A 989-nucleotide genomic window follows, 5' to 3' on the forward strand; every position below is an offset into this window, starting at 1 on the left:
CTGTGCCCATTATTGAGGCACCTTCCTTCTGTCCCCCTCAAAACCCCAAACTGCTCCCAGCCAGACCCACAGATCCCTTCTCCTCCTCCTCTATCTCTGCTCCATCTGACACACCTGCTCAAAAACAAACGCTGTCCCAGCGGCCCAGAATACATTTCAAATAAACATATAAAAGAGCTTTTATTGACATGAATAAATTGATTGGGACCATTGCTTTGGAGCTGCTTGCCACAGAAAAAGCCTCTCAAAGGCAGCCCGAGGCAGGGCAGCAACATTTACATTTAGATGAAGGCATTTCTGTCACAACACCTCCCAGCACTTTCTGGCCCAGAAACTCTCCAGAAGAAATCAGTGAAGCCAATGAGCTTGGCTTTAAATAACACAAAAGGAAAAGGGAGAATTTGTTTCTGCAATCCACTGCATGTTGTAGTCGGGAATCACAATCTGCAGCAAAGGAATCTGAAAGCAGAGTGGTGACACCACAGAGTGTTCCTTTACTCCTGAGGGTGCCCTGGCACTGCTTCAAACACTGCTGCTGATTCCATTTCATTCTAACACTGCTGCTGATGCCATTTTATTCAAACACTGCTGCTGATGCCCATTTCACTAAAACACTGCTGCTGATGCCATTTTATTATTTAAAACACTGCTGCTGCTGCCCATTTTATTTGCCACTCCATAAAGAGCATGAAGCTGTGAATGAGTGAACTGGAGAGAAGGACAGAAGTGACAAGTGGGTGACACTAAAACAATCCAACTCAGAGGAAGGAAAAACCCCCAGGGTTATTTTATCCGATCCCACCTGTGCTGTTGGAGCCTCCCAGGAGCTCTGCCAAGGTGCAGGTGACAGAGGCACACAGCTGGTGGTTCCAGCTCTCACCCTGCCACAGCACAACCCCATTAACACAGAACCACAATTTAATACCTGCACTGTTCCATTTATCCGGGGCTAAAAGTCCTCCCCAGCCCCGTCCCTGTGGAATTCATCA

Source organism: Geospiza fortis, unplaced genomic scaffold (assembly GCF_000277835.1).
Source record: "Geospiza fortis unplaced genomic scaffold, GeoFor_1.0 scaffold662, whole genome shotgun sequence".
Lineage (NCBI taxonomy): Eukaryota > Metazoa > Chordata > Aves > Passeriformes > Thraupidae > Geospiza > Geospiza fortis.